An 11,213-nucleotide genomic window follows, 5' to 3' on the forward strand; every position below is an offset into this window, starting at 1 on the left:
TACCCTGACAAGTTCACAATTGGGGCCTCGAGGCAGCTGTTCCTTATCTCCATCTTGTATGATAATCAGTAGTGTAACTGACTATGAAGAAGTTTAAAAAGTACAGCCCTTTATTAATGCTAACCTGATCTCAGATTTATGTCCTCATGCCAGTTGCTAAACAACAAAAACACTTCTTTTTGGCTCATGACCACTTTGGCATATTAAACAAGGAAGAAGCAAGCTTAACAGTTTCTCTGAGGGTCCAAGCTCATTGTGTCAGCATTCTTATTTGTGAAGCGTTTCTGCTTTTGCATACCAAGTTGACTTCTCTGTTTCAGGGTTTCATAGGAATCGGTAAGGAACACAATGACCCATCGCAGCAATTTCTAACGCTGTTCCTTTGTAATCTTAGGATTGCCAAATTTATCTGTGTTCTATGCATTTGTTTTGCTAAACTTTATGTGGTGAGCAGCTTACAATAAGCTGCTAGGAATTTCCAATAATTAAGGCTTTCTAGGTTTAACAGTATTAATAGCGTTATCAATCTTATGAAATAAGTTAAATACCTTCAGGGGCATCTTAGGCAACTTACTGCCAGTATTTGGCCTTTTGATTTCAAAGCTGTCTCTATTTTCAGCTTAACCATAGATCAGGCATAGGCAAACTAAGCCCGCCAGATGTTTTGGGACTAAACTCCCATGATCCCTAGATAACAGGACCAGTTATCAGGGACGATGGGAATTGTAGTCCCAAAACATTTGGAGGGCCGAGTTTGTCTATGCCTGCCATAGACCATAAAGCAGAAAACTAAAAATACTGTATTAAATATAGGGTAGGATTCAACGTAGCACTAAGTGGGAGTATGAGCAGGAAACAACGTCCGCTCGTGTAGTGGGACTTTTCAACCTGTGCCCTCTTCCCATAGTACCATAGGATTGTTGGAAGGGACCTTGAGGGTCATCTAGTCCAGTGTTTCCCAACCTTGTGCCTCCAGCTGTTTTTGGACTACAATTCCCATCATCCCTTGCCACTGGTCTTGCTAGTCAGGGATGATGGGAGTTGTAGTTCAAAAACAGCTGGAGGCACAAGGTTGGGAAACACTGATCTAGTCCAACCCCCGTGCAATGCAGGAATCTCTACTAGATCATAGCAGATGGCCATCAACCTCTGCTTAACAAATAATAAAGGACTTTTCTGCTGTAAGCACAAGTGAGTGGAAGGATTGCATAATTGAGTAAATGAAGCACCAGCTCTCCCTGTAAGGAAAGACAGACATACTGCAGAGGAGGCAGGAGTGAGAAGTGTATTGTCCTTTCCCTATTAGCCACTCGGCTAAGGAAAATTGCAGCTGCTTCCAACAGTGACAGTCAAATAGGTAACCCCCTCAGGCACCCATCGCATTGTGGAAGGAGGGGATTTCTTATCAATCCTTAATTGCTGCTTCCTTTAACATACATTTTGGGGGGAGTTAAAGTTTAGCCAATAAAGTTTCTGGGTCACTTACTCTCTTCTTGAAGAAGTTATATTCTAGGATAAATTGGCGTATGAAAAATCTTCACTATTAACTCTGTGTGCTTTGATTTATATTTATAGAAACATTGACTGTAGTGCCCTGCAGCTTCCACCCCAAGCCATGTGCAGTTGAGTATTCTGCGGCACACTCTAGGGTGCATATTCAGTTCATGAAAACTGCTAGACAGGCGTAGTTCACATACTCAAACCTGTTCTAGGGGTTTGCCAACCCTCCAGAGTAGTGCATATGGGGGGGGGGGAGGCTCATTGCATGAAGGGACTTCATTCCATGCACACAACTTAGTTGAATCCCACCTAGGTTTCCAAAATCATAGATGCAGCTCCATCTCTTTTGCTCTACTATGTAAGATTGGGAGAGCTCCTTCATGCTTCGGTCCACAAGGCACCTGAATTCTAACGGGAGTAAGTGAGGTATGCTGTATCTGCCTGATTCAGAGAGGAGAATTCAGAGGCCACAGTAAGCAGTCAGTGCCAGTTCCATCAAAGGCTTCATGACCACCTGTTTCTTAACAAATGCAATTGGCTGCATCAACTCTTCCACTCAGAGAAAATTCTTGCTACTCCAGGGCAATTATTTCCATTCTAGTCAGCATTAATGCTGATAATCTATACTACAAAGAAAGAAAAATGGGCCTAAATATTTCAGGGACTTTGAGATGACCAGCATTTATTTTACTTTGTAAGGTTTCTGCTACAGTGAATATTAATAAGTTGCAGCATTTGATACTTTTCTTCTTTCAAAACTTGTGTGTCTGGCATACATTTTTCTGACTTACTAACATTTTGTCACTTGGTATAAACATTTTTCTAAATGTCTAAATCAGACAGATATTTTCTGGACTGAAAAACAATGGATAGCAAACAAGTTTCATGAAAGTGTAGATCAGCTAAATTAGGCTTTACAGCTTCTAGTATTCTCCAGTGGTCCTCTTAAATGTCGTGATTCTTCGACATGTGACCAACTTCTGAAACAGCTTTTATTTGTTTCTTTAAGGGTCTGTCTTTAGCTGTCATTTTAAAAATCCTTCTTGCCTTACCTTATATTCCTGTCTGTAGTAACTTGCCAAAATCCATGCATTGTCTTCAGTTTTTCACTTAGAATCACTTTCCACTACCCAAAATGATACCAATTTAATTGTAATAAATTTTTATACTGCTGTTTAGGCATTTTGGCATTCTTTTGGTTCTTTTACCTTGCACACCTACAGAAGTCCTGCTTTTAGCAAGCGATGCTGAAGATCTGTCACACCCTTGCATGTTGTGACGTCTTAGAGCTAAATAGGTCCAATTAATTTGAACTAGCAGCGCTAGCTACAGTTCACTCAGGAATTCTTAACTTTTTTAAAAAAGAAAGTGAGTTATCTTGGATGTAAAAAATGTATAGGATGCAAGATAGATTTATTGCTCTGATGTAATGTGTCCTAGAATCTACCTTTGGAGTGAATATGTTAAGTGCAGTTACTAGAATCGGTATAGATTGGTTTGGAATTTTCATAAGCCTTGAAGGTGGCTTTCTATTGGGGGAGCTTGTGATCTTTCAGATGTTTTGGGACTCCCACATTGACCCCAACTGCATGACCTATGATCAGAGCTGATGGGAGTTTGGAGTCCCAGCTTTTGGAGGGCCACAGGTTCCCTAGCCTTGCTCTGTAAGGTGAAGATGGTGTCTTCCACCCTACCCCACCCAAAAAAGAAAACATGATGCTGGGCATCAGAATCCACTACAGTGGTACTTTGGGTTAAGAACTTAATTTGTTCTGGAGGTCTGTTCTTAAGCTGAAGCACCACTTTAGCTAATGGGGCCTCCTGCTGCTGCCACGCCACCGGAGCACAATTTCTGTTCTCATCCTGAAGCAAAGTTCTTAACCTGAGGTACTATTTCTGGGTTAGCGGAGTCTGTAACCTGAAGTGTAGTAACCTGAAGCATATGTAACCCGAGGTACCACTGTATATGAATTCAGAGTTGTTTCCCAAACCCAGGAACGGCTAAACTCTTGACTTGCTGGACTGCAGTTTCCATCATATCTGAAGATAGGCTATGACAAGGGCTAGTAGAAGTACAGCAACATCTGGAAGACCCCAGGTTAGCCATCCCTGCCCTAATCTATGATGATGGGAACTCGTAGTTGTGCATGTGGCAGATAAATGCACTCTACCTAACGCAGGCTCACATTCACCTGTTCTTACGCTGTAGGGCTGAATCCTGGTCTAAGAATAGTGATGGTGGGGCTAAACCTTAGAAGAAATTGCTTGATTATGCTGTGTACATGCATTCGTCTAGGCATTGGGATGCAATTTGCTCTCCTGCACCAGTTTTTGTTGCAAATTTTATAAAGAGGTAGACCTACAACATAACAGTGGGGAACCTCTGCTCTGTGGGCCTGATCAAGCCAGACCTCCCCATTTAGCTAACCATGGCATTTTGGCTAAAACACACCTACCTGCCCTATCCCTGACATGTGTCATCAGGTACAGGGCAGGTAAAAATGCCTACAGAGCTCTGCGCAAGCCCCTTTGCAAGCTCTGGTGATCAGCTGATCACCAGAGCCTGTGAGCCACTGTGTACAGGGCACTATAATCACTGAGTTTCACAGTACGAAATGTTCTGCTCGACTGTATCAAATTTCATATCCTTCCAGCAGGGCATTGTTACTTGCATGGTGGTAAATACTGCCCCCCAAGTTTCACCACCTTAATTTTTCTACATGTACCCAAGGACCACTTGGGACAAAAAGAAAATTCCATGAAAACCAACTGAATTTTAATTTAGGGAGTGCTTATTTTCTTCTCCTAATCAACCAAATGGTGTCCAGTGATGCAGTTTTAAGTGATCAAATGGTTTACTTTTTAAAAATTTAAAAGATCCTTGGACAAAAAAATTCCTTTAAAAATCTGTTTCTTTTTCTCCTTCCAGAAGGGTTTGTTTTGTATGCCAGTACATTGACATTGGTTGAGGTGGTGTTGGGGAGGATGTCCAATATCTTTTTCAAACAAAAACTGATGTAGGAAAGTAAACTTTGGTGCCTGTCTACCACAGCATACAAACCTTTACTACCCTGAGATGCATTGGAATTGAGCTTGAGTTATTTTTCTGTGAATATGGTATATTATGAATTGTTATAAGCTATCCTCTACTCCACATTGGAGGAAGAATGGCTGGGGAAACCCAGCCAGATGGGCAGGGTATAAATTATTATTATTAGTAGTAGTAGAATGGGACATAACCTAAATAAATGAACGCAACCCAACCCCTCCTGCCAAAGCCACCTAAATCTGCCAACAGCTGATTGACAGGCTGCAGAGAGTGCAATTTACCGTATTTTTCGCCCTATAGGACACACTTTTTCCCCTCCAAAAATGAAGGGGAAATGTGTGGGTGTCCTATGGGGCGAATGCAGGCTTTCGCTGAAGCCTGGGGAGCGAGAGGGGTCGGTGCGCACCGACCCCTCTCGGTCTCCAGGCTTCAGGAAGCTATCCGCAAGCCTTGGAAGCCCGTGGGAGTTCCCGCCAGGCTCCCTAGGCTTGCGGATAGCAGCCTGCACCCCGAAGCCCGGGGCGCGCTGCTCAGCGCACCCCGGGCTTCGGGCAGATATCCACAATCCTGGGGAGCCCGCGGGAGTTCCCGCCGGGCTCCCAAGGCTTGCAGATAGCAGCCTGTTCTGGGGTCGGGGGAAGCTCGGGCTTCCCCCACCCCAGCCCTGTGCCTGGGGGGAAAATAATTCTTTTTTTCTTTATTTCCCACCCCCCCCAAAAAAAAACCTAGGTGCGCCGTATGGGCCGGTGCGCCCTATAGGGCGAAAAATACGGTACATTGTGATAACTCTAGAAGAGGCGTTGCATCTGACTAAATCATTGCGTGCTTGGAGCTGGACTCTGCCACACCCTTTGCCACACCATATCTGCCCTGGGGGTTTCCTTCAGGCATGGTAGGAGCAAATTATGTTGTGCTTGCAGAAGTCATTCAGTGTCTGCAGTGATTTAGTTGGATATCCAGATCTTGTGGCAATTTATAAACATCTATGTTCTTTGGAGATGCAGTTGTGGTAGTGTCTATTGGGGTACAAAATCTAGTGTGAGGATGTGTACTGATGGTGAAGAAAAGGTACCTTGAAGAAGCACACCAGATTCCCTCCCTGTGACGACTGGCAACAGGCGCAACGGCACTTTTTCCTCTCATGCCATTGGGCCCTCTCTCACTCAGATAAATTGCCCCCACCTCACTGAACAACCCTTTACCCGAAGGTTTCTTTTCCTTTCCTCTTGTAATTCTAGCCCAGAGTATCCTGCGGGGAACCTTTGTGAGGAGATAACTAGTAAATTGGAGTCTCAGGCAGGTTTTCTTAAAATTAAATAAAAATTTAAGGCACGATAGTATTTAACACAAATGGATTAAACTTTGGTTACTTCAGGAATACAGTGCGATTTCACTTTAATGCTTTCTCTGTTGTTTTCGAGTTATAGGTTTGGTTTCTTTCTACGGTGATACTTCCTTTCAGTTATCCACCCCCTTTAACAATCCTGCTCCTGAGGTATTTTAACTAACAAAGCAAAGGGCTCTCCACACCCCCTCCCTTCACTGGGTTTGGGAGTTTGTTCTTTTCCTTAGAAGAATCCCCTCCAGACTAGATTTGAGTCCCAAGTAGGCTGTTCCTTGGGACTCCTACATCTCCTGGCTCAACCTCTGTCTCCCAGTAAAATTCTGGTCTATTCCTCCTACGGGACACCGTACTCTGTCCTTCACTGTACTCTCAGAGCGGAAGTTGTTTTTCCCCAGAACCAACTCTTTCTCTCGTTCACTCTTTTATACCTCAGCCTGTCTCGTATCCTATCTCCCTACCTATCTCCCGATCTCTCCAACCTATATTCCAACCCTGTCCCTCACTCTACCTAACCAACTGTAACCGGTCCAGCAAAACCAACTTTTTCGTCAACCCCCCCCCCCCCAAAAAAAAGTACTAACAAAATAAACATTAAAAGATGCAGAAAGTATCCTGGCACTATAGTACCCATGCCAATCCTAAATGAAACGCTCCCTTGTAGCAACATGGTATTGGCTTTGCTTCATTCTACCTGCTGCTCCTAACAGAAGAGCCCATGATAGTTTTGTCTTGGACAGGTGTCTGTCTTTCAACCATTACAACATAGGAACTTTTAGACTTTTAGCACAGCACATAGTTAAAAACTGTAGAATTTGCTTCCGCAATGTGTGATCGCCAACAACCAAGATGGTTTCTAAAGAGAAATGGTTCATGAATGATAAGGTTACTAGTTGTGATAGCTATCTACTACCTCCTGGATTATGGCCCTGAAGATCAGTTGCTGGAGAACCACAGTAGAACATCAGCCTGGATAGCTCAGTTGAGTAGAGCATGGTGCTGAATACACCAAGGTTTCAGGTTCAATCCTTGTAATGGGACAGCTGCATTTCCTGCATTACAGGGGATTGGATTCAATTATCCTCACTGTCCCTTCCAACTCTACAATTCTATGAACAGAAGGCAGTTCTGCTTGTGGCCTCTACAAGCCTATGGGCTGATATAGCAGGGCCCTTACGTTTTTTAATCTCTCCATTTCAATACTTCTAGTGGGTTCAGAGTGTTGAACATCCAGGTTACCTTTCATTTATGCAATACTCTGGGTCTGAGGGGCAATTGCAGGGAAGATTTTCATGGCAGGATTCTTGTATCTCAACACTTAGCAAAACCTATGGCATGTGGAATAATTGAATTTTCCTGGGCTGTAGTCAAAAGTTTGGCAGCCCATAATGGGACGCGGGTGGCGCTGTGGGTAAAACCTCAGTGCCTAGGGCTTGCTGATCGTATGGTCGGCGGTTCGAATCCCTGTGGTGGGGTGAGCTCCTGTCTTTCGGTCCCAGCTCCTGCCCACCTAGCAGTTCGAAAGCACTCTTAAGTGCAAGTAGATAAATAGGTACTACTTTCTAGCGGGAAGGTAAACGGCGTTTCCGTGTGCTGCGCTGGTGCTGGCTCGCCAGAGCAGCTTCGTCATGCTGGCCATGTGACCCGGAAGTGTCTCCTGCCAGCGCTGGCCCCCAGCCTCTTAAGTCGGACCAGCCTCCTAGAGTCGGACACGACTGGCCCGTACGGGCAGGGGTACCTTTACCTTTAATGGAGTTGAGAATAACTTGTGAATGGTTTGCTTCTGTCTGGGTAAAGAAATCTAATCACAGTAGCCTCTGTTAGCAACTTGTGTAGTGCAGTAACTGAGCTCAGGTATCCACCAGTCCAAAATATCTTATTTAAAGTGTCTACACGATGATTACCAGGGTGGAGCCAGTCTATGATGGCAGGAACCTTCTGAAGACTAATGCTGCTATCTCATTTCAGGTGATAAGCAGTTTTTTAAAGCAATGGTAAAACTAAAAAACCCTTAAAAACTCCTTAGAATAAAGTTTAAAGCCTGTAAAGATAAAGACACCAAGAGCATTGTTAAACTTCCTTTCAAACGAATTAACAATTCTTTGCTCTGCAGAATAAAACAACACTAAAAATTATACAGCTGCTGAGCAATAACCAGCAGTATCACATAAAAAAGCAAAGCCCAATTAAAGAATTTATGCAATGCTGTACCCCAGAGCTTTCCAGACTGTGTGTCGTGACGCATTAGTTTGTCGGCTTCAGTGTGTAGGTGTATCACATGAACACTCCCTGTGCTCCTCTTGGCTAGAAAGGGGTTAGTTTACTCTCCGGTTTGCTAGTAAAACTGAATTGCTGTGTCCCGAAATGACGCATGTCTAAAAAGTGTTTAACTAGCATGAAAATTTTGGAAACCTGCTTTTCACAATTGAAACATTTTGGGTGTAAATGTATTTATGGACTAAGAATGCATTGTCTCTTCTCTCCCTCTTTTGTTAATATGATCAAAGTTTATTGCCAAAATGTGTCCTAACACATAATTCAAGGTTTGACACGGCTGTAACAGTGGGCTTCCCCAAGGTCTATTGCCTATATCAGAAGGTAACGACTAAAACTTGGGTTTTTTGTGTAGAAGTGTTACCTGATCTGCCAAATAACTTTCTGCCTGTATCCAAATTGGATTCCTCTAAGACAGGAGTTCAAGCTATGGTTTTCCCAGTAGTGATGAATGGAAGTGAGAGCTGGACCATAAAGAAGGCTGATCGCCGAAGAATTGATGCTTTTGAATTATGGTGCTGGGGGAGACTCTTGAGAGTCCCATGGACTGCAAGAAGATCCAACCTATCCATTCTGAAGCAAATCAGCCCTGAGTGCTTACTGGAAGGACAGATCCTGAAGATGAGGCTCCAATACTTTGGCCACCTCATGAGAAGAGAAGACTCCCTGGAAAAGACCCTGATGTTGGGAAAGATTGAGGGCACAAGGAGAAGGGGATGACAGAGAACGAGATGGTTGGGCAGTGTTCTCAAAGCTACCAACACAGCTGTCAACTTTCAGATTTGAAAATAAGGGATCAGCAGCCTCACCTATCCCGGGGACAGTCTACGGGATATCTAACAATCCAGGATAGCAGCAGGAAGCAGCGGGAAATGGCGCTGGAATAAGGGAATTTCCTGCAAAAAAAGGGAAGGTTGACAGCTATGTACCAACATGAGTTTGACCAAACTGCAGGAGGCAGTGGAAGACAGGAGTGCCTGGCGTGCTCTGGTCCATGGGGTCACGAAGAGTCGGACACGACTAAACGACTAAACAACAAGACAGGAGTGGAGACCCTGTGGTTCCTGCGATGTTGAACTCCCATCTCTGGTCATCTTTGTCCATTGCCCAGGCTGGCTGGTGCTGATGATAATCCAACAACATCTGAAGTTCAAAGCTTCCTCATGCCTGCTCTCATACGATTTTCTGCCTAATATTTTGTAATTCAGCATACCCATAAACTTTATGATGTGCAGCGAAGGCGCCAGTTGATGTTACACTCCCTTCATCTATGAAGCAGCATATTGGGGACTTCTTGTTTATTTATGGGCAGGGAGTTTCCTCCCTGGGAACACCTGCAGTTTGCTAATGTACACTCTGTACAGCAACACCAAGAAACACCAAAAATAAAAGGAACAGGCTCCGATGCTCACTGATGCAAACTTTGAGCTGCAATAGCTTTGCCTGGGGGAGCACCTGAGCCTCTTTTGTACACATTATACGGAGCAAGCATAGTATTGTGACTTGTTTGTGATTTTTTGAGGAAACCAGCTCTGAAATTTATACATCTAAAATGAATTTTATTGTACTTTCTTAAAAGTTATTTCATTGTTATATGTTATATGCAAGGTGTCTTGAAAACAGGCTCTGGTAAGTTCTGTCTGCGCGATGGATGTGTCTTTTCCATGTCTTCTGCCATCAGAACCTAACAAAGCCATGGTTGTACAGAGTGTCTTTCCCCTTTTTCTTCCCAGCATCCATTAGTGGTCTTTGTAGGTCGGCTTGTGCCAACCTGTAGCTGGCTGGGACCGATGGGAGTTGTCTTTGGGCTTTTAGCAAGGCCAGGAGGGAAGAAGACAAATTCTAGAACAAACGCCTTGAAACCTCAGACCAGGGCTAGTCAATGTGGTGCCATCCAGTTCTTCTTGGACTATGGCTCCCATTAGCCACAGCAAGCATGGTTAAGGATGTAGTTCAGCAATATCTGGAAGGCAACGGTTGGTTTCCTCTGTCTCAGCACCTTTGTTCCAGACAGGTGTCTTAAGTCTGCTGTTCGGCAAAAACAAGAGGTCTTTTAAGACAAGTACATTTACAATGCATGTCTCTACTCGGGCCGGTTTCCAAGGGGTACTCACTGCTGAGATTTATTTTTGAGCTGATGTTGCAGAATTGCATTGTTATGACCCGCGCATGCGGAAGGTCCCAGGCTTAGTCCGCAGCATCTCCAGTTGGGCGGGTAGAGATCCCTGCCTGCAATCCTGAAGAGCCACTGCCAGCTGGTGCCGAGAATACTGAGCTGGATGAAGCCTTGGTGTGGCTCGGTATAAGTTACCGTATTTTTTGCTCTATAAGACTCACTTTTTCTCTCCTAAAAAGTAAGGGGAAATGTGTGTGCGTCTTATGGAGCGAATGCAGGCTGCGCAGCTATCCCAGAAGCCAGAACAACAAGAGGGATCACTGCTTTCATTGTGCAGCGATCCCTCTTGTTGTTCTGGCTTCTGAGATTCAGAATATTTTTTTTCTTCTTTTCCTCCTCCAAAAACTAGGTGCGCCTTATGGTCTGGTGCGTCTTATAGAGCGAAAAATACGGTATATTCCTATCTGCTGTGGACTACAGTGCATCGGATGAAGATTCCCCCTCAGGTATGTGCCCCTCTTGCCCACCTGCCAGCCAGACCTGATTGCCTCTAGTCCACAAAAGCATTTCACCACAATGCTAGTGTGTTATTACTGTTACTGATATAGCCTGCACAGCTCAGTTGGTCAGAGTGAGGTGTTAAAAATGCCAAGGAGCCGGTTTGATCCCCGTATTGGGACAACTGCATACCCTTGCAGTTGCAGGGGGTTGAACTAGATTGTGGGTAGGCAAACTAAGGCCCGGGGGCCGGATCTCACCCAATCGCCTTCTAAATCCGGCCCGCGAATCAGCATGTTTTTACATGAGTAGAATGTGTGCTTTTATTTAAAATGCATCTTTGGGATATTTGTGGGGCATAGGGATTCATTCTTTTTTTTTCAAAGTATAGTCCAGCCCCCCACAAGGTCTTAGGGACAGTGGACTGGCCCCCT

At 44.3% G+C, this 11,213-nt stretch overlaps 1 long non-coding RNA gene across 1 annotated transcript; it reads left to right on the plus strand.

Moving 5' to 3' along the window:
• Positions 1-704: 704 nt before the first annotated feature.
• LOC307222687 lies at positions 705-2,682 on the plus strand. The gene is made up of 2 exons (XR_013841845.1): positions 705-946; positions 1,092-2,682. It is a non-coding gene; the product is annotated as an uncharacterized lncRNA (long non-coding RNA).
• Positions 2,683-11,213: the final 8,531 nt, after the last annotated feature.

This window comes from Podarcis cretensis (genome assembly GCF_951804945.1).
Source record: "Podarcis cretensis genome assembly, chromosome: 8".
Taxonomy (NCBI): Eukaryota; Metazoa; Chordata; class Lepidosauria; order Squamata; family Lacertidae; genus Podarcis; species Podarcis cretensis.